The sequence below is a fragment of the Pinus tabuliformis genome, chromosome 2_2 (assembly GCF_031772625.1).
Source record: "Pinus tabuliformis cultivar Carrire ecotype Pingquan chromosome 2_2, CPIR1, whole genome shotgun sequence".
In the NCBI taxonomy this organism is placed as follows: domain Eukaryota; kingdom Viridiplantae; phylum Streptophyta; class Pinopsida; order Pinales; family Pinaceae; genus Pinus; species Pinus tabuliformis.
Genome location: NC_142300.1, coordinates 708,675,192 through 708,682,583, shown reverse-complemented (window position 1 = coordinate 708,682,583; position 7,392 = coordinate 708,675,192). Strand labels below are relative to the sequence as shown.

The following is a 7,392-nucleotide window of genomic DNA, read 5'->3' as shown; positions in this document are numbered from 1 at the left end:
TTTGTTTTTAGAGATGTCTCAAATATTTTTCAAGATTGATTAGAAAAATAAATTTAAAGGATAAAGTATTGTTTGAGTAGAAAAATAAATTTAAAGGATGAAGCATTGTTGAAATAAATGATCTAAAATTTAAAAATGAAGTGAAAAGTATGTTTTTTCTCAATGTAAAAACTATTTTTTTTTCAAGATAACAATTTGGAAAGTACACTATTACACTCTGCTCATTTTTCCAATTGACTTTTTAATTAGTGAGATTTTATTAATGAAATTTTGATGGTTTTCCAATTCTATAGTGAAATCGCCACATACAATATTTACAATTGCATGATTCGGCACAATGTGAGGGTGCCTTAAAGTTAATCTCACTAAGAATTTCAATTGGTTCTCTCAATTTTTAAGTCATTGTTGAATTCTTGAAAATTAACAAATTCTTGATTAATTGGTGTAGGTCAAAAGAATGCTTTATCCCAACATCTATCCATTGAAAATTGAAAATTGGTTTGTCGATTTATGGAGAATTTTTATGAATTTTTATCTAAGCTAGATGCATTACAAGAAGCTGAATACCCTATTCCAATAACACCAACCATTAAAGAAGCTCCACAATCAAAGAAGCTCTACACTCAAAGAAGATTAACAATGAAAGTAAACATACCTAAAAGCCACAAAAGTAAGAAGAGGAGGTGACCATTGGAAGAAAATTTCCAAGGACCATTGTGAAGTGAAACTCAATATTAAAGAAGGATGGCTATATTGTTTTTGCATTTCGAATTTTGTTGCTTGCACAAATAAAAACTATTATGTTGAAGATTGAATGGGATGTTAAATAAAATTTTGAGTCATAAGGATAGCGTAAAAAGGCTTCTCTAATTGATGGGTAAGTATAGTGAAAGATAAGTTAGATACATGGTTTTCAAATAACTTCATTTTGGTTTGGGATAATTCAAAAGGGGTTTGTATTTCATTTAATATTCTTATTGAATAGAATTGTGAGGTTTAATTTCTTAATAGGTCTTAGAGAAAGTGCATTGAAATCAAAGGTTAAAAATCTTGAAATTAAAGGTTGGAGTCTAAATATTAAGGTATTTTAGATTGAACAGAAATTATAAAATCATCCTAAGTTGAAAGCCTAAAGACGGTTATTGATATAAGGAGATGAAATCAAGTCAAAATTGATTATAAGATTTGATCATACATTTATTATAAAAATATATTGATGTTAGAATATCGGTCAAAAGATCCTAGTTATGTAAAAAAAAGCATTGTAAAATTGTAGTGAGAGTAAATAAAACCATGGTGCATCAATTAAGTTTTTCAATCAGAGATCATAGATGTATTGCTAGCTGGAGATGTCCCTTTTACAACAAACATAATTTTCATACAAGTACAAGAGAAAATGACAACATAAGAAGTAAACACCAAAATGACAAAAGAAATGAAAAGAATAAGATAAAGAATGATAGAAGATACAAAATGATGGTGAAAGAAAGTTAAAGAAGATGAACACTTAAACATGAATAGAAGAAGAAAATGGCAAGCGCATACTGAAGATAAAACCTACAAGGGTAGGTAAGAATGAAGCAACAAAGAGATTGACACGTAGTAATGAGAATGAATAATAAAGTAAGAAAATGAATGAGCAAGAAGGAAGCAAAAAAATGACAAGTGTTCAATAATCGAGATGCAAAACTAAAGTGAAAATAAAATCACTATGAAGATTGATAATCCTCCTTGATAGTGCTTTTGGTTGTGAAAAGAAGATAGTCATGGTCATATACATTTAATCGGGATTTAATTTTTAATTTTATTATTTTATATGTCTAGAGGAATTAGTTGGGCCAATTTTTTATTAGCATGTTTGTTTTAGTCTTGTAGTAGCATGACACTGCTACTATTCCAAGTAGTAATATTATAGCCCTTAGGTGAATTGCACCACCACCAACACATAACCATGGGTAAGAAATCAAGATTTGAATATGTGATTTTGTACTCACATTTACTTTACATTTTTTCATGGGCTTGCCAGGGAAACTTATTGAGAAAGCTCATGTAATAAGGTTAGATTAGTTTCAAGTGAAATTTTATGCTAACTAAATATATTTGAGTGTCTATGATGGATGTAATTAAGTTTGTCCATATTGAATGGTTTATGATAATCTTAAAAAAACAAATTTAAAGATTTGTAATACATTTAATGTAATGAATGGTTGTGATAAGTGAAAACCATTTCACAATTATAATAGTTAAATATTGTAACTATTAAACCTAAAAAAAAATATAAAGATGAAAGATAGTCCACCAAACCCTAAAATGTGGTTATGAGCAGGACCATTTTTTTAATGTATTTAGAAAACATAAAATAAAAATTACCCTCATGCTTTCGCTCTCGCTCATGGCCCCACAGGATTACCATCTTCCAAAAGCTTTGTGACTGTTCGTTCATGGTCCAACTGGATTTCCATGTCCGAAAACTTTGTCATTGTCCTTTTGAGTGCAACTTTTTGGTCATACTCATATTTCACCATCGGATGGCAACCTTTCAAGTCTTTGGATTGAATATATATGGTGCTCCAAGATGGACGTTCAAATCAATTTTCAAAATGGAATATCACTGTCAGAAAGTTACGCCCAATTTGGTCCATTTGCACCATTACTCTTCCGTACTCTGTTGCAGAATATTGACACTGTCAAATCGCTAGCCACAGGAACCCTAAAAGTCGGCATACGCGCAACAACAGAAGATAATGCACAACCATATCAGTCTGCGGGCCTCAATATAACGTCTCTTGACGTGTGTTCGTGGATGCGTTGCTGTCCCCCATCACGGCCAAACAAAATTCTAGAGAAGAAAATACCAGACGAAATCCTTGCTGGCGCGATAGAAAATCCGTGAAGCGACCCAAAGCGGAAAATTTGTGTAAAAACTCTTTGAAGTTGAGATGTGCCTCAATTACTCCTGAATCACCTGGTGGACTGTTGGTCTATGGCGGAACAATCACCTTTGTCGACAATGCAAGATGAACTGCTTTTATCAAATGAGTAACATTAGGAAACCGAGGCTTTTAACGCAGAAAACTGACATTATGAGAATAACCTCGTACTAAGCGTTGGTAAGTGACGATTTAACAAAGAAAATATTTCAGGATCGTCAGAAGTTTTGAGCGGCCAGATCATTTGAACAATTTGAATAAAATTTTGAGCGGCTAGATCATTTGAACAATTTGAATAAACGCCGTAATAATTCTAATAATAGAGGAGTCAACTTATGCTTTGCAATGTTGACTGATCTTATCCACGAAATTTTGAATGGCCGTTTTCTAAACATTATATAGATTATAGATTCTGGAGTTTTTAGCTTCAATTTGATGATTTTTTTAATATAAATTTTGATTTTACTCGTCTAAAATTGGTTTTTGATAGTATATCTGGATTTAGCACTTTGAAAAAAAGTTAAAAATTTATTTAGATGGTAAAGAATTTACAATTCAAATTTGTGATTCCATCACATTTTTCACCAATTCTAAATAAATTAGACAGAAAAATAAACTAAAAAACCTTCCAAAATACATAACAAGCTATCTAAATATATGATAATTTTGTTTGTGTATTAAAAAATTATAACTTTGGTTTTTGATTACTAATTACTTCTTGATTTATGAAAATATGAATTCAATATATAGCTCTATAAATTATTAATAAAAAAAAATCATTTTTTTTACCTATTTGATAAAATTCGATTAATAAATACAAAATATATTTTACTTCCTTTTATACACTAATATTTTTAGTTCGCATTCATTTTATAATTATTAAAAAAATAACATTATTTACAATATAAACACTCGACCACATTAAAAACCTAAACAATAAAGTATTAAAGATTTAGACTTAAACCAATATCCCTCCTCTACTTTAATTGAACTCCCATGATTCAAGGAAACTTCAAACCAGCATTATTTTAGTTACCAAAATAAGAATACAATGGTCTGGTCGAGCCCATCTCAGGGGTAAATTTTGTCTTTTAGTGATGTGGAAGCGTAAAAATTGTAGTGTCTCTTTTGGACTTACAATCATTTTTGAGGGGAAAAGGTTTCTAATTGTTGAATATATATATATATATATATATATATATATATATATATATTTGGTTTAAAAAGAATTTAAGTTAAAGTTTCTATGAGGAAATAATTTCTTTGCCTAGTTAATCAATGCTTTGAGCATTGCAAGTGTTATGTCAAGTAGATTTTATGTTAATTTCAATTAGTAACACGTGGAATGATTGTGTAGCAGGAAGAAGATTATAAAAAGTCTAAAATCATATTTTTAATATCTTAATTAAGATTAAGGCATGCAAAATTATTAAATCACAGTTTAAAAATTGAGTGGTAAGGAAAGGAAATAATGATTTGTTTTTATGGTAATGAATTTTTGTTTCATAGTTGAGCAGAGGAAAATTGTGAGATGTTGCATTAGAATAACATTGTAACAAGTATCACATGATATAATGTGTTGTACTGTATATAATATATAATGTGTTGTACTGTATATAATACAATTTTTATGTATGTTATATTTTAGTTTGAGAAGAAAAGATTAAGTTATAGGTATAATTTTATAATTATATTTTCCACACAGATATTTTATGTATACATTGTGTGTTTATTATGTTAACGATGTATTTTATTTTTTCAAGAAAATGATTTAGTATATTTAATCAATATGATAAAGATCTTGTTATATATAATATTTAAATTATCATATATTATTTTTGAGAAATATATGTGTATGTGTTGCTTATTAATAAATAATAATGATAATTAAGATCTTGTTATATATATATAATATTTAAATCATCATATATTATTTTTGAGAAACATATGTGTGTGCATGTGTTGCTTATTAATAAATAATAATGATTATTTATCTAAAAGAGGTAAGAATATATATATATATATATATATATATATATATATATATGAGAGAGAAGGAAGAAAGAAAGAGAGAGACTTTATATAAGGAGATAAAAGCGAGATGTAAAATAAAAATAAATATAAATATAGTATTTATATAGAAATATATATAGTATTTATATAGAAATATTGTTGAATCTAATTGTGCTAGTTCTATATTTATATAGGTTTTAGAAATATATATAATACCTATAACAAATGATATTAGTAATTGTTGGACACCTAATCCTCTAAGGGTTGGTGTGGAAGCTGAATAGTCTAAGGAATTCCAAGAGACCTTGGAATACGAAACCATAGGTCATATGAATGTACTATAAATGTATATCATTTGTTAATAAAAGATACACTCTCATGCTAATCATTCATCTGTTGTTTCTGCCATGTATGTGTCTAACATGTTATCAAAGCGGGCGTACTCCTGCCCTGCTCCAATTTAAGCCACTTGTGTTGTGGCCTCTCTATGCATTTTAGTTCTGCATTCATGTGGATAGAACTGTCATTATTATGTGCATGCCTATTTCATGCTGCACACTATTCAGCTGACCTCTCTCAGCTAGATTTGTGCTAGGTTCTCTATCCACTATCTCAAATAGCAAAAACGCACCCGTGTGGACTCTACACCTGAGCACTTTACCAAAGGTATTTATTTTTCAGTTGTAACTCCTTTTCTTATGTTCTACTAATTGTTACAGCTCTACCAACCCCTGCAGAATCGTTCCTCCTTATTCGCTCTCACAGCAGTATGTGTTTATTACTCTTCCTCCACGACAGTATTTCTCGTTGCATCATTTCCAAGCTGGTCAGACCTACCCAACTAGTTTTTTACCTAATTCTCTATGCATTCACTACATTATTTTATGGCCTTCATTTTGTGGATTGAGTGTTGAATTGCACAGTTTTGGGCAGCTTAGTTAGGGTTTCATGTGGGGTTAACATCTTATGAAGCACATGGCCAAACTATTATTTATCGTGATGAGCAACAACATATTTCATGCATGACGCATCATAATTCCGAGCGTATTAAGCAAATTGCAAGGCCTCATATTTCTTTATCTATCTTCACCACAACTGCTCTTCATCACCCCAGCTTGGGCTTCTAAAATAATACATGAAAGTTGTAGTGTATAAAGTCATCAGAGCACTGATTGGATGGAAGAGTAATAGTTGGAGTCCTCATTTGTTGTCAAAATTCTGATATCTCATGAGACTTTTGCGGAAGATCGAAAATGGTAAAAGGATTTGTTGCATATCTCTTCGTATCTTGATGATGAGGTGATTTTATTGCAAATTTAGGTTTCCTGATTACAGTAAGACCGAGTAATAAAAATTCTTGTACAATTAATTCCTCCACTAGATTGGTTGCAACTTAATGCTTGGCATTGTCAAAAGTTGCATTGTATGGTGATTTGTCTCCAGCCAAAAGCATTCTCTGTTGTAGAAAGCATCTAAGTGTCATTTTGGAGATGGGTATTATAATCGTGGCAAATAGTAATGACAAAATGTTTTACAACTATTGAGTTTGAATCCACATATCTTCACACACATGCATTTGAGTCCCAAGAGCATTCTGCTCCACCACTCTATAGCAGCATCAAAGACAGCCTTTGCCCTGTCAATATCACCTACCTTCTCTAGTAGTAATGTAGAAATAGTTCCAAGTCGGTGTTTTATTTCAGTTATGCACTCCAAAAATTCGATAGCAACCTAATAATGACTCGCAGCTGCGGCAACTTGGGCACGTAAAAGAAGAGCCAGTGTTGATTTCATTGGATACTTTTCCATATTTTTTCCTAAAGTTTCTTATGCTATCTCTGTAATGAGTTGAACATTTGCATATTTGTTATTATTGGTACCTCCTGGCACTTCTTCAAACTGATCAAAAATTCGTATGTGCTCAGCATTTATCCTCATATCTTCAAGTGTGGCCATAACCACCAGTAAAATATCCTTTTCAGTCCCAAATTTTTCATAAGCCCATGCTCTCACACTCCGCATAAATTTGATTGTTGCCATGCCATTGTTGGCAATTAAAATACTCTGGATTGGTTTGTTTCTGCCGAGTGCATAATAGAACTCATAAATTTGAGATAAAACTGTTGAAGTGCTCACTGCAACCTTCCCATTTGCAATCCCATTAGTGTGGATACCTTCACCCATATTATCTTTGTTATTTCCTAAGACACCTTAAAACTAGCAGACTTATGCCGCCCCTCAACTGAGAGGAAGGTTCAATTTGTAGACCACCTAATGAACAATAAGCCCAATGCGATTACGCCCCTCAGACACTTGAGAGATCCCCCTGCAATCTCTCTATTGCTTGATTAGATTTGTTCTCTTTTATTAACAATGATGCTTGAAGTAAAGTCGGTGTCACGCTATCTGGGAACATGCTGAGAAGGGTCAATACAAGTTCCCAAGCCTA

At 31.2% G+C, this 7,392-nt stretch overlaps 1 pseudogene; it reads right to left on the bottom strand.

The window, feature by feature from the left end:
• Positions 1-6,770: 6,770 nt before the first annotated feature.
• On the bottom strand, positions 6,771-7,127 carry LOC149194639 (acetyl-CoA carboxylase 1 pseudogene; annotated as a pseudogene).
• Positions 7,128-7,392: the final 265 nt, after the last annotated feature.